The sequence below is a fragment of the Magnolia sinica genome, chromosome 13, assembly GCF_029962835.1.
Source record: "Magnolia sinica isolate HGM2019 chromosome 13, MsV1, whole genome shotgun sequence".
Lineage (NCBI taxonomy): Eukaryota > Viridiplantae > Streptophyta > Magnoliopsida > Magnoliales > Magnoliaceae > Magnolia > Magnolia sinica.
In genome coordinates, this window is record NC_080585.1 from 60,562,218 (window position 1) to 60,587,493 (window position 25,276).

Genomic DNA, 25,276 nt, shown 5'->3' on the forward strand with positions numbered 1-25,276 from the left:
CATTTCTCTCAAAACTTGCGGTATATTTCTTTCCTTTCCTTTCTTCGCTAGATTTCTTATTTTCTTTAGTTTTCCATTGTTAGGTCCTAGGTTAGATTTTGAATTTGAGGGCTGAGTGTGTTTCATGCCCAAGTGGGTTCGTGACAACACCTTCCGTCTCTTGAGTGAAGGAGGATTAGTCAAATGGTTGCCTATCCATCATTGGATTAGACACCACCTGAGATCCTCTAAGTCAATAGAAGTAATGGCTGTAAATCAACCTCAACCACCCGTTGAGGAAGTTTAAGATAAAAACGAGGTGCATAATGCACCCCCACCTCGTACTGTATGACATTATTTACAACCGGTGAGGGTGAACACACCTTCCTTCATGATATTCCCATTTAATGCAGGAACTATGAATATTAAACCAGGGGTAATTCAACTCCTCCCTAAGTTTCATGGACTAGAATCTGAAAGTCCATACTTGCATATGAAAGAGTTTGATGAAATAATATCTACATTACACTTCCCAAACGTGTTCGAGGACACGATTAGGATGAAATTGTTCCTTTCTCTTTGAAAAAAAAAGGATAAGTCATGGTTACATTTCTTAAGACCAAGGTCCATTGGCACATGGGCTAAGATGACAAGGGAGTTCCTTAAAAAGTTGTTCCCTTATCATAAAAAAATATCTTAAGGAAAGCAATCATGAATTTTTTGAAAAAAGAGGATGAGACCTTCCAATGTTGGGAGCGATTTAAGGATCTCATAAATTCATGTCCACAGCATGGCTACGAAACATGGTGTATAACAAGGTTTTTCTATGAGGGATTGACCTCATCCATGCGCCAATTTGTGGAGATGATGTGTAATGGAAAATTCATGAATAAGGAAGTTGATGATGTGTAGGATTATTTTGATAAATATGCTGAAAACGCCCAATCATGGGATACCTCTTCAAAAACCACCACTTCTATGCCCACTCAATCAAAGGAATGGAGAGGAATTTATGTTTTAAAAAGAGGAAGATGTTATAAATGCAAGAATGGTCAAACTCACAAGAAAAGTCGAGGCCATGGAACTTAAGAAGGTAGAACCCGACAAGGTTGAGGAAGTTGTTTGCGGTATTTGTGCCCGTAACGTACATACAACTGAGAATTACCCAACAATTCCTGCTTTTCAAGAGATATTGAATAAGCAATCAAATGTGTAAACAACTACCAAAGACCTTTTAGTGGACCCACCTCAAATACATATAACTCAAGTTGGAGGAACCATTTAATTTCAGTTGGAGGAATGAACAAACTGCTACACCTCAAGGGATCCTTAACCAATTTCTGCATCAAAGGAAACCTCAAGAGGATATGGTTTAAAAGTTCATGTAAAACCAAGAGCTATTTAACCAAAATACGATGCAAACATTCCAGAATCTCAAAACAACAATGGGAATATTTGTATCATCAATTCAAAAGATTGAGTCACACTTAGCGAATGGGGAGAAAGGAATGCTTCCAGCCCAACCCCTCCCCAAGCCAAAACCGCAATATGAAATAACTGACCCAAGCTCTTCAAATTAGATGGAGCAAGCTAGGTCTATCACTACTCTTAGGTGGGGGAAGATTATTGACAAAACCATTTAGCGAGGGCTGAAAAACCTAAGGACCTGGAAGAAATTGCAAATGATAGACCTAGCAATGCTTCACATGGGTTAGAACCGGAACCTCAATGTAAATCGATTGTGACATTCCCTCAGTGGTTGATTGCACCAAAACTTCTCTCTAACTCTCAGGATATTTTAGAGGTGCTTAAGCAAGTGAAGGTCAATATTTCTCTACTGGATGTTGCCAAATTTCTGAAAGATTTATGTACAACCAAATGACGGCAAAACATATAAAAGAAAATATTTTTGACAGAAAAAGTAAGTGACATCTTCAAGGAAGATGTGCCACAAAAATACAAAGATCCCGGTAGCCCAACTATCACTTGTGTAATTGGGAATTACCGGATTGAGCATGCACTTCTTGACTTAGGGGCAAGTGTAAATTTGATCCCTTACTCGGTTTACGAACAATTGGGTATAGGTGAATTAAAACCCACCTGGACTACATTACAACTTGCCGATCGCTCAGTTCGTGTACTGAGAGGGATGATTGAGGATGTGTTAGTCCAAGTTGATAAATTCTACTATCCAGTAGATTTTATTATCCTGAATACTCAACCCATCATAGATATGAGCACTCAAATTCACGTCATTCTTAGTCTCCCATTCCTTGTTACATCAAATGCCATCATTAATTGTAGGAATGGAATTATGAATTTATCTTTCAGAAATATGACATTAGAGCTCAACATCTTTTTCAACATGAACAAACAGTAAGAAGATGATGACGATACCCACGTCATTAACATGATCGATTCTTTCGTGGAAGATAAAGCACTCCTGACTCTATACTCTGATACTCTAGAAACATGCCTGGACCACTCTCCTGATTTAGATGATGACATAATTAGGGAGATGGATGCCTTACTTGATACTACGCCGGTACTTGAAGTTAACCGGTAGAGGCTACAATTTGAGAAATTGCCCCAAACCGATGTAGTGCCTCTACCATCTAGCCTCAAAGCACCGAAGCTTAACCTAAAACCTTTGCCTGCTTATCTTAAATATATCTACTTAGGTCAAGATGAGGCATACCAGGTGGTGATCTCTTCCCACCTTGAGAATGAACAAGAGAGTATACTTACTTCTACTCATATTGAGCATAAAGGAACCATTAGATGATTGATTGCGGACCTCAAGGGAATTGATTCTTTGATTTGTACTTATCGCATTCATCTTGAGGATAATGCAAAAATCTCTCAGCAACCATAACGTCGATTTAATCCAAACATGAAAGAAGTGGTTAAGGCTGAGGTACTTAAGTTGTTGGAAGTGAGTATCATATACCCTATATCCGACAGTCAATGGGTGAGTCCAACTCAGGTGGTTCCTAAGAAGTCCGAAATCACCATTGTAGGCAATGCTAACAATGAACTCGTGCCAACTAGAGTTACTACTGATTGGAGAATGCGCATTGACTTCAGAAAGTTGAATACCGTCATAAGGAAGGAACACTTTCCTTTGCCCTTCATTGATCAAAATTTGGAAAGGCTTGGTCACTCTTCCTATTGCTTACTTGACGGGTATTTGGGCTACAACCAGATAGAGATAGCCCTTAAAGATTAAGAAAAGACAACATTCATATGTCCCTTTGGCACCTTTGCTTACCGAAGGATGCCATTCGGCTTGTGGAATGCCCTCGCCACTTTTTAATGATGCATGTTAAGTATTTTTTCTGACATAGTGGGGCAATATTTAGAGGTCTTTATGGATGACTTCTCTGTTTTTGGTCCATTCTTCAGCGAGTGTCTGAAAAATCTTAAAAATGTGCTGAAGCGATGTGAGGAGAAGAATTTGGTTTTGAATTGGGAGAAATGCTATTTCATGGTTCCCAAGGGAATAGTGCTTGGACACATAATTTCGTCAAAGGGAATTGAGGTAGACAAGGCTAAAATTGACCTTATATCTAACCTGTCTCCACCCAAGAGCATACATGACGTACGATCTTTCTTAGGACACGTTGGATGAAATTGCTGTAGAACCACTAGTACTGAAGTATGAAGTATGACTAAGTGTCCTAGAGGGGGGGTGAATAGGACTTTTACAAAATTTTTTATCTTTTAATAACAACATATGCCTAACTTTTAAAACAAAGAAGTAAGACAAAGTAATTCTATGGCTTCCAAGCCAATAGAGGGTCCAATTCACATAGGCTTATACAAGATTCATATGTAAAATCAAAGCCTCTAAGGATAGTGTGTATTGTGTGTGGGATGTGACTTCTATTAACACTTATACATTAACTAAAGCATGCATCATTGTGAGCATGTGATGATCATAAGCATAATTAGATAAATGTACTCAAAACAATCCCAAACAATAATCATGTATAGTGGTTTGGCTACTTGCCTACTCCACTCCCGGCGGACACATTCTCTCCTAAAGTGTACTGGATTTCACTATCCAATGGTTTTAAATCAGTTTAACCATGAACCTTTACAACCTACACAAGGTTAAGTTAGGACACCTACACAAGTTCCTAGATGCCTGCATAAGGTGACATGTCCTACCTAAGGACACAACACTAGGAGCCTACACAAGGTAACCAAAGCCTACACAAGGCATAACCTACGTAAGGCTACACATCCTACACAAGGACACAATGTATTCTCTCGTCGGAGGCCTACAACTAGGACTTGATGAGTTTGACACTCAAACTCTGAATCCCAATCCTACATAAGGAAAGAGCTTTAGACATATTAGACTCTAAATACTTATAAAGTTGGTGAGTCCCGTTCTCGCACAATGTGAAGATCTTCGATGAGGACGAAGAATCTTCAGTTCCCTTAAACCGAAGGCTCTGAGGTTTAGGGTTTTTATCTTCTCTATTTAAATAGTAAGGTTTAAATCAATAGAGACGGTTCCCATGAGCTAGGCATTTAGAAGTTGCAATGATAGTATGATTAGTTGGAAACTTCATAAATGCTAGAGTTCATAATTCAATCCAAGCATATAAGATAAGAGTTGATGCTCAAGAAAAGGATTGAATGATGAACTCTAATGGGAAAGAAAGAGTAAGTAAGGGGGTAGGTAGATCTTGGAATAACCGGCTCAAACCCTCTTGGATACTAGCTTATTTTAACAAGAAGCAACCTGAGGTATTTATAGAGAAAGAATCACAACGGTAATAAAATGGGCAGAAATCTGTCATTGTTGATACTAGCTTATTTTAACAAGAAGCAACCTGAGGTATTTATAGAGAAAGAATCACAACGGTAATAAAATGGGCAAAAATCTGTCATTATTGATACTATCGAACAGTCTTCGATATTATCAAAATTTGAATTTTGATTATATCGAGTCTCATTCGATTGTATCAACTTTCTACACTTATATGTTCGTTTTTGTGTAGAATAGACTCTGCTCAATTTTATCAAATACCATTCGATTCAATCGATGTGCACTTCGATGTTCTTGAGTGCAGAAAATTACCTTTAGTTACTGGAAGATTTTGTCTAGAAGTTCGATGCAAACGATCATCATTCGCTGCTATCGAATTTTGAAGTTCCATTACATCAAATAGTATTCGATATGGTCGAAGATATATATATATATATATTTCATTAAAAGCTTGCTGGACAAAATGTTCCTCAAGTTTGATGCAAACGAGTTTGATTCAATACAATCGAGAACTTACTCTCAATGTAATCGAAGGTGACTTGATTTGATCAATGAACATATTTGAGAATGTCTTCTGTTTGGAGGAAGTCTTTGAGTCGATATTATCGAATAGGGTTCGATATTTATCGAAGTTTGAATTTTGATATTATCAAACTATATTCGATATTATCGAGATTTCTAACAAATAGATCATTTTGTTGCTTGACAGAATGGGACTATATATCAATAGTATCGAACCATCTTTGATAATATCGAAGATGCCTTCGATTACAAATCAATATAATCGACCTGCCAGTATAATGCATTTTTCATTCCTCTAACATTCTAAGTGTCTTTCTTACATGAGCTTACTAAGTTGTTTTCTAATGATTTTAGAGGTAAGTTTTAAGTTGGATAGGGGTCATATACCTTAGGGTTTGGTTTAGGGAAGTGAGACTTCATTACCTGTTTGGAGCACTCGAGCTTCTCTCTGGTTGAGGTCTTCATCTTGAAATCTTTGTCTTGGGACTCAGTTAAAGACAGACTCAACATTCACGTAACTTAACAAACCAAGGCACTTTCACTGGATTTTATAGATGATTCATAAAGGACTGTAGTCAACTCTCATCTTTTATGTAATTTTCTCCAAAAGGATACCCCTTTTAAGTGGAGTGAAGAATGTTAGAGAGTTTTTTCTAAGCTCAAGGGCATGTTGACTACCGCTTCTATTATGAAACCACCCGACTGGAGCATACCTTTAAAGATTATGTGCGATGCGTATGACTATGCTATTGGGGCAATGTTAGGCTAGAGAAAAGAGAAGCGCTATGTAATTCATTATGCAGGTAGAACTCTAAATTCATCCCAAGTGAACTACTCTATCATAGAGAAGGAACTCTTAGCCGTAGTGTTCGCTTTAGACAAACTTAGGTCCTACTTGGTCGGATTCAAAATCATCATTTACATTGATTACTGTTCACAACCTCAAGTGTAGGGTCACGATATAGTAATAACTCGGTAAGACCGAGGTCGAATCCACAGGAACTAAACTTGTACGTATTCTGAAAATAACTAGAACTAGAAGTAGAAAAAGATCTAAATTAAAATCTGAATAATTGAGAGTAATGGTGAATAGGTTGATTAAAACTTATGAATTTAAAAGTGAGAACTAGGGTGCCAAGGATCCACTTGTAGCTATCCTATCCAATTGGAAGATAAAGCAATTTAAATCAAATCTGAACTTTTCATTACCTAATTCTCAATGGAGGAGAATTGTGATGATTGGAAGGGATTCCATCACCCTACCATGCCCAGGAGACAATAGTGAACAATGGGATTTGCCAATCTCACAATCTCAAAATAGGAAAAGAAGATATTCAAAGCTATCACAACATCTATTGTAATTTGAGTCATAATAAATCATAGAAAATTGAAAATATTCTCTTAATATCAAACCAGAAATCAATGAAGTTCAATAAGAATAAGAATCAAAGCAAAATAAACATCCAAACACGTTAAAAGCTTCACCTCTTAGCCCTATCTAAGGGTTTTAGCCAACCATAGTATTGGTGTACAAAAAATGTATGAAGTTTCTATCATATGATGAATGAGAAGATATCAGAGACAAAGAAGAAAGAAGAGAAAAGAATAGAAGAAAGAAAAGGGAAATCATGAAGTGAAGAGAGAGCAAAGGATGAAGAAGATGCAGGGATTCATGACTTCGTGTTGACCCGTGCAAAGGGATGCTGTTGTGCGGGTCGGTGCAAACCCTGTTTTGGTTGTGCGCCCTTGCATAAAAGGTAGACTGATTAACGAGTTGGGGTCTTCTGTGATGGACTGCGTAGCAGTGTAGTGTTGTGCGGGTCCGTGCAAAGGGTGTGTAGTGTTATGCGGACAGGCTCAAGTGACGATTTGGGTATGCTGACGTGGACGATTGAGATTCGATGAAAGGTGGGCCCACGACATGAATTTTGATGGTTCACACGTGTGGAGGCCTATAAATACCCCACTCCCCCTCTCATTTGCACACATCGAAGATTTTGGAGAAGAAGAGAAGACTGAAGGTACCAGAGAAGGAAGGAAGGAAGGAGAAAGGGAGGGCTTTCCTCTAGGCCACGCAACACCATGTTGTTGCACGACTATCAATGCTTGAGAAGCCAAAATACTGCCGAAATCTTTGGTCTAACCTCGTCGTCTACAGTTTTCCCTTTTGTACAAAGATATGAGCTCAAGAAGGAGAGATTAGATGATTAAATCCGCACAATATTCCTCTTAATGAGATGATCAATTCGCAAGCCGAAATGCTACCAGATTTGATATCCAGATTCGACATTCGAACTCTTACGATTTCTGTGTTTCAATAATCTATCTTAGAATAAAGGGAATTCAAAGGATGTAAATGAACTTAGTATGAATAAATAGGATGATTGTTCTCTGTATACTCTCTCTATTATGATCGAATAAGATAATCTTCCAAATTAAATGCATTTTATTTCTTGTTGAAACAAAATGGTGACTCTACTGGGGAATTTCTATCTTATTTAACATTAATGCTGAGAAGGTTACGGGAACTTTTGTCATAGTTTGGCGTTGAAAGACGCCAAAATGGTGACTTTCAACAGGAACATCCTCCCCTTCATCTCTAAGATAGAATGCTTTCTCATCCGGATACTAATCACAATTTTATAATTGTTAGAAGGTAAGAAGACAAAACCGCAAGTTACATTTAAATGGCTAACCTAACAAAGAAGGTGAATTTCTACTTCACTGTGATTGGATTCGTGGTGGAATATGCAATAGTTGAGCTTGCAGTCTGTAAACCCCAATCTCCCATAAGCAAAAGTGATAAACCATGAGCTATGGTTGGAGTCATATCCGCCTCACCACTAGCACAAGAAAAGGATGATGACTAGGTTGTTGTATCGTCTCGAAAGATGAGAGCACGAAACGTAGCAATCACCAGGATAGATGCGTCACCAAGGAGAGCTAGGGGACCAGTGACATGGAATATGGTGAGAAATAATCCTGAACTCACCCCTCTGGCTCTGTACCCAGGGAGATCTCTTCCCTCTCTGACAGCCCAAGACTTCCCAGAATTGCTTATCGTAAAAACCTGGTGGACGAGGAAAGAAAAGGGAAAATCACTAATGAATGATACAGTCTCTACTTCATCTTAAAATACCCCGCAGCAAATAAAATCTCAGTCAGTTGAATTCTGTGAGTATACGAAAGATCAATATGAAGCCCCTGTCCCAATAAGTCCCATCATGTTTGGGTATTCTACACCTATGACTGGTTCTTCAGACAATGCTAAAGCCACTGTCTATATGGTAGGAACTGATTAAGGGCCACGACCGACAGCCAAAGAACTCATCGCTGATATGGCCGAAGCATAGAAGACATTCATGGAAGAATGTAAAAGTCTCCGAGAGGCTTTAACCACTCTAGCACATAATGTGGCTCGAATTGTACTCCCTCCAGTGATGGCTGCCATGAATGAGCAAGAATAGCAGGCAGAAGGTTCTTAGCCATCGAGGGCAGGATCACATCGGTCTGCTCCCATAGCAAGGGCCATAACTCAAGAGGAAATACGACATGTAGTTGCAGAAGCTGTTAGAATAGAAAAAGAATGTGAGAATACCGAAAAATTCAGATATCAAACGTCGTACCCGAGGGAGGTGGAAGATATTCCTTTCCTAGTTAATTTCAAACATCCTGATTTTCAAAAATTCAATGGAGACGGATTGCCGGAGGAACATCTCATGCACTTCATCACGAGCATGGGAAGTTTTCTATAGTGTCACAATATTGCCTGCGATTGTTCGGATCTTCTTTGACAGGCAAAGCATTTCAATGGTACTCAAGCTTAGCTACAGGCTCGATGCGAACTTGGGAGCAGATGCAGGATGCATTTATATCCAACTTCTTTTCAGTAGAATGTGACGTTAGTGTTACAGAATTGGCTTTTGTCAGACAAGGAGAACATGAATCTATAGAGAAATTCATTGATAGGTGGAAGACTTTGAGGGCTTCGTGCAGACAATTACCAGAAGAGAAGGATCAAGTAAACATGTGTTTGAATTCTATGGATCCAGGAATCGCCTTCGGGCTCACAAGCGAGAGTTAGCAACAAAAGCACATGCATTGGAATTGATGGCCAGGAAGATGCCAGCATTTAAGATTAGAGCAAATAAAAGAGGTTCGAATAGATTGCTGGTAAATACTGTTGCTCAAGAAAGAAAGAAGAATACTTTCTATAATAATCGAGAGACAAGAAAGAAGGAAGACACGGATCAGTATAAAGAACGACTAAATGATAAGTGAACTTGATCGAACGACTATCATAAAGAATATGATTTTGAAAAAGAAGATGTTGTACCAATGATGGAACAACTATTGGTAGTCAGAAGTATTCAATTACCTTAGCCTAGGCATCCAAAAGAAGTTAAAATGACTAAAGGCAAGAGACATTGCCGTTATCATCATTATGTTGGACATCCAACAAAAAATTGTTTTACACTAAAAGATATGTTGCAGAGAATGATAAAACAAGGTAAGATAGTAATGAAAAAGGATGAGAAGCGAGACAAGAAAGTGACTGTGAATGCAACATTCATAGGATATCCATTGAAGATTGGAAAAGATAAAGGGAAGGCTGTTGCGACAGGAGAATGGCTGGAAGCGATGGATTCACTCAGAAACCCTCATTGTGATTCACAATTCGTTGAATCATCTTCTAATGAAGTCAGTAATGGTTTCGCTTCTATTCGCCAAAGAGAAGACAAACCAGTTAGAGAATTCATTAGTTAATGGAGAATCCTAGGGGATCACGTTTGTGGCTTGTGAAAGAAGAAAAAGAGCAAATTAAGTTATGTATGGAATGCATAAAGCCGAGTATTGCATTAAGTCTCATGAGTTCAAATATACTGACATTTCAAGATATGATCGAAGAGGCTTGTAGTTTAGAAAGGATTATTACAAAAGTGTCTGACTTTTATATAAACCACTTGACTCCGAATCTCAGGAGAAATTCAGTCGATACGACTGAAGAAGAAAGAAAAATGAAAGATCAACAGGACAGGTAAGAAAGATTAAGTATAAGAAATATGAATAAACACATAGCTAAGAAAATAAAGAAAGAATTTGTACAGCCTAAGGGTTGTAGGAGGTATTGATTCGAAGAAGATGATATACTCCCTATGCTGAACAAATTGTTGGCAACAGAAAAGATTAAATTACCATGGACAAAACGTCCAAAGGAAAGGAAAAAAATAAGTGAAGGTGATTATTATTATTACCATCATTTCCTCGGACATCGAACAGAGAATTATTTCAGCTTGAAGAACAAGTTACAAAAGATGATTGATAAAGGTGAAATTGTTATAAGGAAAGTATATGAAATAAAAGAAGAAATAAGAGTGCACAGGCTTGATTAGTTAAAGACCTGGGGCAATGCTAATTCTAGATTATCAATATGAAGTGATGCGATGTTAGTATATTTGTTAAAGGTTGCAACGTCGTGATTTTGATTACGAAGATTATCAACAAAATACTTCCTAATTAAAAGGGGGCATGATGAGTAGAAAGATGAAAAGATGAAAGGGTTGCAAAAGACAAAGTCATGTATTCCTCCTCATGTGAATGAATAAAAAGCGCAAATTTTCAAGCAAGGCTTCTCAAGCATATCAGACATATCAAGATCAAGCACTGTTGATGATTGCTGCCAAGCATTGATGATTGTTGTTAAGCGTTGATGATTGTTGTCAAGCATTGATCATGGCTGTAAACCATTTATGATTGCCATCGATGTCAATGATTGTCATCGTCAATTGCCGCCAACGTCGATGATAATCGCCAAAATAGCCAAGCATCGATGATAATCGCCAAAATCGCCAAGCGTCGATGATTATCGCCAAAAATAGTAACTATCGCTGTCATCATCAATCGCTCATACAAACTCATCTTATCGAAATTGTTATCATCACCAAGCTGATATATTATTTAAAAGTAGAACATGAATGTTGTCAGAACATTATCTGTAATGATGAAATATCAATTATCGATTTACCATTTTTGGCAGTGGAATAAACTATATAGCCAACCATATATAAAGTTGATGACAGCGATGGAAGCTTATCATTTAAGGCATCCTAGCCAAGCCCTATACAACCAACTACACATAAGACCTATCATCATCGACACTATATATATATATATATATATCATTCAGGTAGTAGTGAGAAGCTAGTGGCCCTAAAAAGCCCGCAGGCCATCACATGCATACCCATGCAGGCAGCGGATGAAGCTAATGACTAAAAGTCCCCAACGGCCAGTCACGCGTAAGACCTATGCCGCCTATAGAGCTTCCGATAACATCACGGGGAAGGATGAAAATACCCTCCCGTGAATGGGTCTGACCTTGCAGGCGAAGAAAAAGTGGGCCACAGTGTGAGCTCTGTGGCTTTGACCATAGATAGGCCAACCATGCGTAAGACCCCCCAGATTCCTGGTTTGATTCCAGTAGAAACTCATGAGGAAGGATTTTTAGCCTACTCATTGATGGACTAACAACCTTGGATTTGGTACCTAAAGGTAGCCTTGTGCACCCCGCGAACTCTAGAGAGTTATTGTGGCCAACCCTATGTGTAAATCCGACCGAGTTCGTGGCCCCGGTAGCTTCATTAGGCCCCTCTGATGGATCGCAGTTTGTGAACTCCCTGGCCACGATAAGTCCCGTGAACTCTAGAGAGTTACAACGACCATTCGTGTGATACCTGACTCTCGCATGAGTTTAAGAAACTACTCGCTTCACTACTTAAGAGTTTAGATTGGTGAAAAAGTTATGTCCAGTCAAGTCTTGTCCAGTCAAGTTTAGTCCAGTCCAGTCCAGGTGTGGTCAGTCAAAGCCGGTCCAAGTGCACTAGCTCCATTATTCAAGAGCTTAAACTATGCGTAGCATTCAAAATGCTGCGAAAATATATGATCATCTATTTACTTGAAACATGCTCAAAGATGCAAACTGTTTGATATGATAACATAAACCAGGAAAATCTCATGTTTATAATGAACAAACATACAAAATGCATTTCTTTTGAAACAAGTACAAATCACGATTACATTAAGTTTGATCAAAATATTTGATATTTTCTATTCTAAGGCTAAGTGCTCTAAAATATGTTTATTCTTCTGAAGAGGAGTCTTCAATGATAATATGTTTATCCTTCTGAGGTGGATGACGATGTCTTTCCACCTCTTGCCTTTCTGATGCTAAAAGAGTATTATCTTTTAAGATCTGCAAAGGAGGAGGAGGATAGAATTGCAAAGAATCATCATTCTCTTCCTAGAAATCTGAAGATCCATGGATATTCTTCAAAGGAGTACCAAAGGCAATCCATCCCTTAAGAGTATTAACAAGCTTTGTTTCAAAAATATTATCTGCAGAAGAAATTTTTATGCAGAGTTGGCCTGAAGAGGGCGCACAATCTATTTCTTCGAAATATCCAATGCCATGGTCTTTCTGGAAATCTTTTAAGCAAGGAGGAAGAATCCATATAACATGACTTACTAGGTAGCAATGTTCCGCTAAGAAATACTGATGAGCCCACCGCCGCATCCTGGAGTAAGAAGCACTAAAAGGGTAATTATAGCTAGGAATTATGAAGTATGACCGATGCAAACATTCAAGAGTTGCTTCCATATTAGAGTCCAATTATATGGCCTAATGCCATAACTTCTAATTACTCTGGTAACGATATTGAGAGTCTCCGGTACCATTTGATCAAACCTAAAGTGGCGAGCAAACTTGTTAGGATAGTATGGTTCATGCCAGAATATATTGTCTTCTCTCTAAGGAAGGGTGCTGGGCCGGATGGAGACAAGAAATGAATGTTCGCCAAATGAAATGGAATCATCGTCAATGGGAGGTGATCAGGACGACCAGGATGCGAATACGCTCTTTCAGAGTTAGCAAATGTCCAAGGAAAATATACTCCAAGCCAACACATGACGAAATGCCAAGGAACACAAATTAGAAAAGAGTCAGTAGTGGAACATTTAGAGATGGAAAAGACATCTCCAAAAGCATGATCTAATGAGCAAGGGATATAATAAATGCAGCTGAAAATCGTAAAGATGACTATGGATAAAAGAATTGATCAAAGAGATTGTTGCAGTAGGGACAATATGAAAGAACAATTTTCTGATCAAGTCATTCAAAGATGAAGTCGCTACAGCTGTTACAACGACAAGTTTGATGAAAGAAAATGAATTGAACAAACAAGAAGAGTCAGAACTGTGGTGGATGCAATTGCGGCCATATTTGTAGAAAGACGTTCTATTTGATTGACCACTATGGGGATAGAGTGCTTTCGTTGCCACCATTATCCTCTTTATCAAGTCATTTAGTCGACATTTCTGACTGGGGACATCTAGTATTTTGTTCGAGCGCGATCATCCAGTCTTTTGTTCGAGAGCGATCATCCAGTCTTTTGTTCGAGCGCGATCATTAAGTCTTTTATTCGAGCATGATCATTCAGTCTTTCATTCGAGGGCGATCATTCAGTCTTTTGTTCGAGCACGATCATTTAGTCTTTCGTTTGAGCGTGATCATTCAGTCTTTCATTTGAGCGCGATCATTCAGTCTTTCGTTCAAGCACGATCATTCAGTCTTTCATTCGAGTGCGGGCATCCAGTCTTTCGTTCGAGCACGATCATCCAATTATCCTTCAGCCGCAATTCGTTCGAGTGTGATTCCTTCAAACCGTGATTCATTTGACAATAATTCATTTAGAGCACGAATCTTTCGGGCTGGATTCTTCTGAGCTCGATTGGTAATCAACTCTACATTCATGAAGAGTCCTTTGCCGAAAAAGGATTTTTGTACAGAAGAGGATCAATCCTCCATTTGATTTCATCAATCAATCAAAGAAGGATCGAGGGGGCATTTGTTGGTGCACAAAAAATGTATGAAGTTTCCATCGTATGATGAATGAGAAGATATCGGAGATAAGGAAGAAAGAAGAGAAAAGAATAGAAGAAAGAAAAGGGAACTCATGAAGAGAAGAGAGAGCAAAGGATGAAGAAGATACAAGGATTCATGACTTTGTGCTAACCTGCGCAAAGGGATGCTGTTGCGCGGGTTGGTGCAAAACCCTGTTTTAGTTATTCACCCTTGCATAAAAGGCAGATTGATTAAGGAGTTGGGGTCTTTTGTGACGGACCGCACAATAGTGTAGTGTTGTGCGAGTCCGCGCAAAGAGTGTGTAGTGTTGCGCGGACAGGCTCAAGTGATGATTTGGGTATGCTGATGTGGACGACTAAGATTCGATGAAAGTGAGCCCATAACATGGATTTTGATGGTTCACACGTGTAGAGGCCTATTAATATCACACTCCCCCTCTCATTTGCACACGTTGAAGATTTTGGAGAAGACCAGAGCTTTGGAGAAGAAGAGAAGACTGAAGGTACCAGAGAAGGAAGGAAGGAAGGAGAAAGGGAGGGCTTCCCTCCAGGCCGCGCAACACCATGCTATTGCGTGGCCATCAGTGCTTGAGAAGCCGAAATACTGCCAAAATCTCTGGTCTAGCCTTCGCCGTCTGCAGTTTTCCCTTTTGTGTAAAGATATGATCTCAAGAAGGAGAGATCAGATGATCGAATCTGCACAATATTCCTCTCGATGAGATGATCAATTTGCAAGCCGAAATGCTGCCAGATTTTATATCTAGATTCGACATTCGAACTCTTGCGATTTCTGTATTTCAATAATCTATCTTAGAATTAAGGGAATTCAAAGGATGTAAATGAACTCAGTGTGAATAAATATGATGATTGTTCTCTGTACACTCTCTCTATTATGATCGAATAAGATAATATCCCAAATCGAATGTATTTTGTTTCTTATCAAAACACATAGACATGATTGAAACCAAATCTCTTAAACAAAGCGTGAAAAATAAACTAGGGAAGAAGAAAAACTCTTTGGCGGCTGCTCCACCCTTGTGTCTGCTCCTTGAGAGCTTTCCAAACCCTAGAAGAGCTTTTGAGCATCTTAGGGAGTCTTATTTATAGTTGTGGAACTCCAAATTTTGCACTGAGTTGGAAAAATGTAGAAACTGCCTCAAATTTACGCACTCTGTGAAGTTTTTCAAAATAGACTCGGAGTTTCAGAATATACTTTTTCAGGACAATTTCAGAAATATGTTTGTTTTCAGGACAATTTCAAAATTCCTTTTCATCACTTCAAATATTTGATTCTCTTCATTCCTCACTTAGTTTTCTTAGATCTTTGCCATATGAATTCTTCATTAATGACTTCCAAATCTCCAAATCTTCATTTAGTAATCTTTTGAGCATAAATCTTCATATTGACATCATTTTCACCTTAAGCTCTCGAAATCACCTTGCACATGAAAATATGCATAATTAAATCAATCGAAAACTATCATGTTTATAAAACCAAGGTATAAATGGGGGAAATATGCAATATTTCACACTCAAAAATCATGTGGCGTTAAAGTACCTTCTTTCTAAGAATGGTGCCAAGCCCCGCTTGATAAGATGGATCCTTCTACTCTAAGAGTTCGACATAAAAATATGAGATAAAAATGGAGTAAAGAACGTAGTGGCTGAACATCTCTTTAGGCTTGATCTCCCTGATTCCCTTGAGTCGACACCAATAAATGATATGTTCCCTGACGAACAATTGTTTAAACTTTCCCGATTACCTTGGTTTGCTGACATTGCGAATTATCTTGGTACATGTTCACGCCAACATATTGTATAGTAGAAGATAAGAAAAAAAATCTTCGCCAAGGTATGCAAGTTTTTCTTGGATGATCTTTACTTGTTTAAATATTGCCCCAGAACAAATTCTAAGGAGATGTGTGCTAGACAATGAACATCAGAGTATCATCTTCTTTTGTCATTCTCATGCCTGTGGTGGTTAATTTTTTGCTAAAAAGACCACGATCAAAATCCTTCAATGCATCTTTTACTAGCCCACGATGTTCAGAAATACTCATGATTTTTACAAAGCTTGTGAGCGTTGTCAGAAATTGGGAGGATTGTATCGTAGAAATATGATGCCGCTAAACCTAATTCTTATCATTGAAGCATTCGATTGCTGGGGCATTGATTTTGTAAGACTCGTATCCTAGCCTGTATTGTTCAATCAACTCCCGCAATCCTTCTCGTCGAATTTTGGCAACCCGCGACCTATAATCGATGTTTACGCGTGACCCTAAGTCGTATCCCATAGATTTGAGTCAGCTTAATTTGAGATTTGTACCATTGCGACCGCACCGTCACCGCGTCTTACACATTGATTCGATATCCTGGCCAGGAGATGTCGGCCCACATTTATTTCGAAGAAACGCCGCGTATTTGCAAACCCAAGAGAATCTCTACAATATGTTCCATCAATCAATCACTCAATCAATCAATCAATCACATCATGTTAAGTATAAGAGCAACCCCAAAGTCAACTCTCTCTCACCCTCTCTCTTACACACCCATACATGTCAAGTACACCTATCAACTCACATCCATCACTCACACCAATCACCCCTCTTACAACCACCCCTTCTCTCTCTCTCTCTCTCTCTCTCTCTCTCTCTTTCTCTTCATATTTTCCAAGCAAGCAAAGGAAAGCATGTCCAAGCACTTCCAAGAGAGAAAAGAGTGTGCTGTGTGGCCCACCTCCCATCCCAAGATCCATCATCCTAGCTCTTCATTTCTCATTATCTTCCATCAAAGTGAGACACAAGAAGATTGGCGTTCCATCGGACCAAGAAGATCAAATGGTGGGTGTTTCTGTAGGCCTAGATTTCATTTTTTAATGATGGGCCAAGTGAGGCCTACCGATTGATGGTATGGATCTCACTTTGGACCCTAGATGTGGCCGATGGCCCGCCTTGATTCTCATGATCATTCCATGATGGGGCCATTCTCCATGGACCCCATCATGATGTTTACTTTCTAGTTTGAAAGGGGTCATCTAGACCTTCCATTTTTAGTGGAGAAGGAATCTCCACCATTGATTGTGATTTGGTGGGCCCACATGTGTTGGGATCCACTTGATGTATGTTGTGATGTATGGAAGGGAGGGCCCATAGTGCCGAGGTCCCTCCATCACTCTCTCTCTCTCTCTTTCTCTCTCTCTTTTTCCCTTGTTAATGGCCCCATGATGTATGCAATTTATCCATGTTGTCCGCCTTCGTGGGACCTTCTTGAAGGACATGTTGGATTTACACCGTCCAAGCCATGTGGGCCCTACCTTATGGTGATGAGAAAACACAAATATCGAATTGATCCAAATCAAGTGGGCCACGTCCATGTGGGACCCACCTTGATGAATATATTCACAATGTCTGTCCAACATCTCTAGATGCTGAATGTGCTTAGTGAAGTGAGAACAGACAATAGGTTGTACTCATAGCAACACAAATATATATATATATATATATATATATATATATATATATATATATATATATATATATATATATATATATTTAAGCTTTTTGGGTGGGCCGCTCATGTAGGCCCCACCTTGATGTATAGGTCTAATCCATGCCATCCATTCCATTCCTCAGCTCATTTTAGACGTTGAGCCGAAATATGAGGCCAATCCGATTATCTGGCGGGCTATTTCATAAAAAACAGTGATTTTATCGTTAAAATCTACTCTGATGTTTTTATACACCAAAACACATCAAATATTGGGCTCATTTAGACTGTCTTGAGCCGTAGAATCCAATGGGTGGGGTGGATTCTCCTGATGTAGGTCCCACCTAGGAAAAACCCCGGATAAATTAAAAATAAAAAAAATCAAGCAGCAGCAGGCACCGTTGCTGCAAACGTCCAGAGGATGCGCAGCAGCGTCTTGCTGTGCTTCTGTTCTATGGATGGACGGGCAGGGACCATGGGTCCTAGCCACGATGCATGCGTTTTATCTATGCCGGCCGTCCATCCACTGGATGGCCAGTGGACCCCACCCTCGATGTCTGTGTCATATCCAAACCGTCCATCCAGTTGGTGAGCTGCCTTAAGGCTTGATATAAAATGAGGTAGATCTACTTGATAGTGGACCACACAATAAAAAATAGTGGGAATTGAGCGTCTACCATTAAAACTCCTTTGGCTCCAGATGTTTTGTAGAAAAATGAAATTTTTTTTTTGGTCTGTGTGACCTTATCATCTGATGGATGGGAAATAAACGTTATGGTGGGCCCCACGTGGGACCCACTGATGTAAGTGTTTTACCCACAGCGTCCTTGCTTGTGGGAGGTGGGATGGTCGGTGGACCTCACTCCAGCTACATGGCTGCTGTAGTGACGTTACCAAGGCTTGAGGGGCTTGCCTTGATTTATGTGGTACATATCCACACCGTCCAATGGTTGTGGACCCCTTGTGATGTATGTTTTTGCCACGCCGTCTGCCATGGCACGTAGGACCGACCATGATGTATGTTTTTGATCCCTTATCCACTTATTTTGCCTAATCATGGGTTGCCTTATAAGACCCACCTTGATATATATGAGGCCCATTGTTGAGGCCCACCTCGATATATAAGAGGCCCATGTGATGAAGTCCATCTGATGCATTTGAGGCCCATGGGTCGAGGCCCAATGGGATGTATATAAGGTCCATTACAATATGTGATTCTACATGGTTTATGTAATAATGTTTGTGGCGGGCTATGGCTTGGGAGCAATGATGGTCTGACGTTCACATTGTAAGAATAATATTGGTTAAATGTCCGCATTATGACTCTCCCTAGGGCCCATTGATAGGCCCATACTTGTTGTGTGTAGGCCATCAAGGCCCATCCTCGTTGGAAGAATAGTTCATCCCCATTTAACATGCGTAGTATAACTCCATGATTCACGCTCATACGTATCATATGTATGCTTGATATGAGGAGTGACTGATCATAGCATATGCCATTGGGCAGATTATTTATGGGACTCACTAATAAGAGTTACCCACATGAGCACGCGATACGGGCAGGATTGCTGCATGACTAGACGGTGTGACTCATGCATCTCGTATATGTGTGACATGATCTTTGTACGCCCTAGCGACATCAAGGTTGTGGCTCCAGAGGCATATCGTGGATGGTTAGATGGGACATCAAAAAATGTTTGGTTCAAGCATCTGGGCACTTTGGATGTCTGTAGGTGAAAGTCCCTAAACCTCCGAGGTCAGAAGATGCCCCAACGTCTAGACCGAGTGGATACATGAGCGCCCGAGTGGCGAATACTAGTAGGCCACGTCTCCTACTGTGTCGTGGTCGGTTGGGAGGTGGTGTGGCCTTATCCGCCCAAGTGAGGGGGCTATAAGCTAGGCTGTGTTTGACCAGCTTGCAAATGGGTCTGCTATTAATAAGTCGGGTAGGCATTGGCAAACTACTGATCAGGTGGATAGTGTGGTCTATTCCGCTCACTGGGCTGTGCGGCTAGGGAGGCGGCAGTCAGTGTAGAGTGTGCTAGACCCCGATGATGATCCCAGAGAGGAACTGTACTGATATGTGGATTTATTAAGCAGGAATTGCATACTCATTCATTCATTCATTCACTATCCACTTGGGCTGGTAGTGCATAACTATTTGTTATGTGTACCTTCGCATGGCCAGGATTTCGGTTAGGCGCGCGACTAACCTGAGATCAGGAGTTTACCACATTAACTCTGACTATCCAAATTTAGGTATGGGACTGGTTTGGATAAAAGTCACTTGTGATGGACCTCGTAGCTTGTGATACTATGTACTGTCATCCCGGCCTCACACTCCAGCTTGGTCATTTCATTTGCATCGCATATTACATCCGTAGGCATATGACATTTTGGGTTGTTATGTTTTCTGTACTTATATGGCCTAGATGGACTTAGCAGGATTTACATATTGCATTGTACCCTCGGTATCTGATATTTGGCTCTCTATGACTCCTCATTTGCATAGCTGGTCTGTATTTCGTACTCTGATATTGTTTGACTCGTGGACTTGTTAGTATTTTCGCTTACTCTGTTATCGTATGATTCATGATCTTGCCAATATTTTTGACATTGTATTGCATTGAATACTTGACACTTATCTTGTGCACACACTTTCACCACCCTTTAAACTTTTTATAAGCCTATGCACGATAGATGCGTGTAGGTGGCGTTAGGTTGCAGCAGCATTGAGCATGGAGTGTGCAACGGTCTTCTGGAGTTTTAATTTTGATATATGTTTTTCCCTTTCAGCATTGTATTCAAATGTTTATATTAGTGGATATGCAATGATGATGTTGCTTTTGTGATTTGGGTAAACTTGTGGTTATGCTTATTACGAGACAAATGTACATTGAAAAATCCTTCTTGTAGGTTCCCAAGATAAGAATCTGGCGTATTTGCACTAGGAACCAAGAATGGAGTACTACGGAGGCCGTCGGCATCGGATTCGGCGATCGACAATTTTGTGAGCCCGATTTTTGGGTTTGGGGCGTGACAGATTTCATGGGGTCATTCTCCCAATCCTTTGGAAATATTTATATTTTATTGGTAGTAGACTATGTCACTAAGTGGGTCGAAGCGATCCCGTCCTGGAATAATGATCACAAAACGGTGATTAGATTCTTAAAAGAAAACATCCTTTCCTGGTTCAGAACACCTCGGGCCATTATTAGTGATGGAGGTTCACACTTTTATAATAACCCATTTGAGAACTTAATGAAGAAATATGACATCTCTTATAAGGTGAGCACTCCATACTATCCGCAGACAAGCAGGTAAGCTGAGATTTCTAATAGGGAAATTAAGCAAATTCTAGAAAAAAAAGTTTAACCCTGACTGTAAGGATTAGTCAATCCGCTTGACCGATGCTTTATGAGCTTACCATACAACTTTTAAGACCTCCATCGGAATGTCTCCCCTTAGACTCGTTTATGGGAAAGCTTGCCACTTGCCTTTAGAGTTGAAATATAAAGCCTAGTAGGCTATCAAAAATCTAAATTTTAACTTAGACAATGCTGGATTGCTGCGCAAACTTCAATTGAATGAACTCGAAGAAATTCGGAACGATGCATACGAGAACTCGAGAATTTATAAGGACAGGATGAAGGTGTTTCATGATCAGAACATCCTTTGGAAATCATTACCATTTGGCCAAAAAGTCCCTCTATACAATTCGCGGTTACATATTTTTTTAGGAAAACTTCGATCTCATTGGACCGGCCCTTTCATTGTTACTACTATTTATCCTCATAGGGCTGTTGAGATAAAGAATCCAGCAAATGACAATGTTTTTAAAGTAAATGGAGATCGTCTCAAGCCATTTGTTAAGAAGTTTGATTCAGAGGACATGTCCATTTCTTTGATTGATCCTGTGTACCAGAATTGACCTCCTAGTCTGTCAGAGGTACAGTTAGGTTTGTTGCTTTCATAGATTTAGGATTAGGATAGTTTGATTTTTGTTTGTTTAGTCTTCGTGCTAACTCATTTACATGTTAAGAACTATGGAAGAACTTTAATTCTCCTTCTTCAGGTATTATCTTCCCATCACTTCTCATTTCTTTTTGTTGTCTCATATGTATTGCATGCTTATATCTTTTACATTAAGGACAATGTAGGTTTTAGGTTGGAGGGTGTGGATTAGGTAAACTAATCAGTGTTTTCTTAGTTTTGAGCAAAAATTGTGAAGATTTTCAATTTTTCAAGCTAAAAAACCTGTTTAGAAAGCGATAGTTTATGCACTTAAGAATGCTTTGAGTATGATGATAAGATGGAGATTGCATTTTGAATTGTTGGAGTTTGATCAACTAAGTAAACTATCACTTAAGTTCTCTCATATAATTGATTAAGAGGAAGTTTGAATATCATGTTGATCTAAGTCGCAAGACACCTTTGATTTGCTTCCTGTGAATAATGCTAAAATTTCTGATTGCTAGCATGTGTATCATTGACAGATGTTGAGAATTGAGTTTGGAGAATTCTATCCACCTTAAAAAGATGAAAAAAATCAGTTATAAAATAGAAAGATCGACAAAAAGGTCACGTATGATGAAAAGATTGGAAAAGAAAAGACTGAAAACAATGAATAAATATAAGGGACCATTGCTTTAAAATAAAAAACTGGAAAAGAAGAAAAAGGGGATAAGTTTGGAATCAACACTTAACTATTCAATTAATCTTGATATGATGATCATGGATGATATTTTGAAATGGTAGTATTTTTATGAAAAGTAAGTTGAAATTCACTGAGCACATTGAAAAACTTGATATATGAACTTATGCTCCTAAGTGATTGATATAGAACCTATTTGATTGATTGCTTATGTGATTCGGCTGTAGGTTTTCAAAGTTTCACTTTCTCGTCTTGATTCTACTCATTCATACTTGATTACACAAAAGATTGTTTTCTGAAAGAGGTTTGCATACTGAGAATTGAGGATATCTTCAAGCATGTTTTGCTCGGGATTAGTAAAATGCTAGTTAGGGGAGGGGTGTGTTGAGTGTGAAATATTGCATATTTTCCCTCATTTATACCTTGGTTTTATAAACATGATAGTGCCTAATCGATCTAATTATGCATGTTTTCATGTACGAGGTGATTTCAAGAGCTTAAGGTGAAATTGATACCAAAAGGAAGATTTATGCTCAAAAGATTATTAAATAAAGATTTGAAGATTTAGAAGTCATTAATGAAGAATTCACATGCCAAAGATCTAAGAAAATTAAGTGAGGGATGAAGAGAATCGAATATTTGAAGTGAAGAAAAGGAATCCTGAAAATTGTCCTGAAAAAAGAAGATTCCTGAAAATTGTCCTGAAAAAACATATTTTGGAATTTTGAGTCTAAAGCAGAATTTTCTGAAACAGACTTTCGGTCCGACCAAAATCACACCAAACAGTCCAGCAAGTAGCAAAATTTTCAGCCTTAATTCGGTTCAACCGAAGCCAACTTCGGTCCGACCGAAATCTAGCAGTTTTGTCCAGCGAGAGTGAGATTTTTTGCTTTAATTCGATCTGACCAAACCCAACTTTGGTCCGACCGAAGCATAACTTTTTACACAAATTTGAGGCGGTTTTAAAGTCTATCCAAGCAAATACTATAAATATGGGTCTTGTAATTGTTTCTAAGCACGACTTAAGGTTGGAAGAGTGGAGCAAAGTGTTGGAGAATTTAAGGAGTCCTTTCTTCTTCCTCAATCTTCTTCTTCTAGTTAGTTTTTATGCTTTGTTTAACAGTTTTTAGTTTAATCATGTCTATGGTTAACTAAACCTCTTAGCTAGGGCTAAGAGGTGAAGCTTGTAGTGTGTTGAGATGTTTATTTTTCCTTGATTCTTGTTTATGTTGAACTTCATTGGATTCTAATTTAATTTTAAGGAATATTTTCAGTTTTCTATGATTTATTGTGACTCAAATTACAATAGATGTTGTGATAGCTTTAGAATCTTCTTTTCCTGTCTTGAGATTATGAGATTGGTAAATCCTGTTGTTCACCATCGTTTCCTGGGCATGGTAGGGTGATGGAGTCCCTTCTACTTATCACAATTATTTTCCATTGAGAATCAATGAAGAGTTCAGATTTGATTTAATTGTTTTATCTTCCAATTGGATAGGATAGGACTCCAATTCTAATTGTGTTCTTCGAATCAAGTAAGGTAGCATCTTGATAGCTACAAGTTAATCCTTGGCACCCCAGTTCCTACCTTTAATTGATAGTTTAAACATTATTCACAATTACTCTCATTTATTTCAGAATTCATATTTAGATCTTCTTCTAGTTTTAGTTTTAGTTCTTTTTAGAATACGTACAAGTTTAGTACCTGTGGATTCGACCTTGGTCTTACCAAGTTATTATTAAATCGCGACACTACATTTGGAGTTGTGAAAAAGTTTTTTATGCCGTTGTCGGGGACTACAACTATGTTTTTCTGGAATTAATTAGTATTGGAATTAGGTTAAGATTAAGGTTTATTTTTCTGCTATGTTTTTAGGTTAGGAATTTTTCTGAAATTATTTTTTGAAACTAACATTGTTCTCTATTTTGTAGGATCCTAACCTAACAACTCTTATCTGGTGACTTTGTTCTAACTCTCTCTTTCTTTTAGATTTCTTATTTTCTTTAGTTTTCAATGGCTATATCCTAGGTTAGATTCTGAATTTGAGGGCTGAGTGTGTTTCATGCCCAAGTGAGTTCGTGACAACACCCCGTCTCTTGAGTGAAGGATAATTAGTCGAAGGGTTGCCTATCCATCAACGGATTAGATACCACCTAAGATCCTCTGAGTCAATAGAAGTAATGGCTACAAATCAATATCAACCACTTGTTGAGGAAGTTCAAGATGAAAATGAGGTGCATGATGCACCCCCGCCTCGTATTATACGAGATTATTTACAACTGATGGTGGTGAGCACACCTTCCTACATGATATTCCCATTGAATGCAGGAACTGTGGATATTAAACCAGAGGTAATTCAACTCCTCCCTAAGTTTCATGGACTAGAATTTGAAAGTCCATACTTACATATGAAAGAGTTTGATGAAATAATATCTACATTACACTTCCTAAATGTGTCTGAGGACACAGTTGGCTGAAATTGTTTCCTTTCTCTTTGAAAGAAAAAGCTAAGTTGTGGTTACATTCCTTAAGACCACGGTCCATTGGCACATGGGCTGAGATGACAAGGCGTTCCTTAAAAAGTTCTTCGCCTACCGGAAAACAAATACCTTAAGGAAAGTAATCATGAATTTTATGTAAAAAGAGGATGAGATCTTCTTCCAATGTTGAGAGCAATTTAAGGATCTTATAAATTCATGTTTACAACATGGCTATGAAACATGATGTATAACAAGGTTTTTCCATGAGGGATTAACCTCACCCATGCGCCAATTTGTGGAGATGATGTGTAATGGGGAATTCATGAACAAGGAAGTCGATGATGTGTGGGATTATTAAAATAAACCTGCTGTAAATGCTTGAAAATGTGAGCTTAAGAATTCCTAGAGGGGGGGTGAATAGGACTATGCCAAATAAAAATTAAAGTGCTAAAATA

At 38.8% G+C, this 25,276-nt stretch overlaps 1 non-coding gene across 1 annotated transcript; it reads right to left on the reverse strand.

The window, feature by feature from the left end:
* Positions 1–671: 671 nt before the first annotated feature.
* On the reverse strand, positions 672–776 carry LOC131224550 (small nucleolar RNA R71). Its single transcript, XR_009161025.1, has one exon. It is a non-coding gene; the product is annotated as a small nucleolar RNA R71 (small nucleolar RNA).
* Positions 777–25,276: the final 24,500 nt, after the last annotated feature.